Source organism: Penaeus monodon, chromosome 15, assembly GCF_015228065.2.
Source record: "Penaeus monodon isolate SGIC_2016 chromosome 15, NSTDA_Pmon_1, whole genome shotgun sequence".
Classification (NCBI taxonomy): Eukaryota; Metazoa; Arthropoda; class Malacostraca; order Decapoda; family Penaeidae; genus Penaeus; species Penaeus monodon.
In genome coordinates this window covers 49,420,392-49,420,944 of record NC_051400.1, presented here as the reverse complement: position 1 = coordinate 49,420,944, position 553 = coordinate 49,420,392, and positions in this window count along the sequence as shown.

Genomic DNA, 553 nt, shown 5'->3' with positions numbered 1-553 from the left:
AACTGATTCCTCCAATAATCCCGTTTTCTCCCGACATGTCTCTCGAAATTCCTCCTTCCTCAGTCAGTCCTTCGTCTGCGTATCTCCTCCAGTCTCTCTTCGCGTCGTCAGTGCCCCTTGTCCTTGGCGGATGCTTGAAGTGTCAGTCGACGCCGCAGTTCCCTCGACTGCGCGTCCGGAGACAGCTGCCTCGCACCGCTGTCTCGAGGCTTCCCATAAGGTCGGGGAAAAGGGAATTGGCACTCCTCCAGCTTCTTCTGCGCCGCCGTCGCCCTCAGAAGACTCTCGCGGAGACTTCTGCGAGACACAGCGACCGCAGGATCACCTTTTTCTCTTTTTCTTTGGCCCCGCGCTCTCGATCTGTCTCTGTCCGTCGCTCCGCCAGGACGAGCCAACTTTTCCTCCTTCTGTGTGTGTCTTCCTTCCTATTGATCTGTTTGTGGATGTCTGTCTGTCAGAGGCTGTGTTCGTTTCATTCACCTTTATGTGTGTGCGTAAGTCAAAATAGTAAATAAACAAGTAAACTGATAAATCTGTTTGTAAACCTTTCATT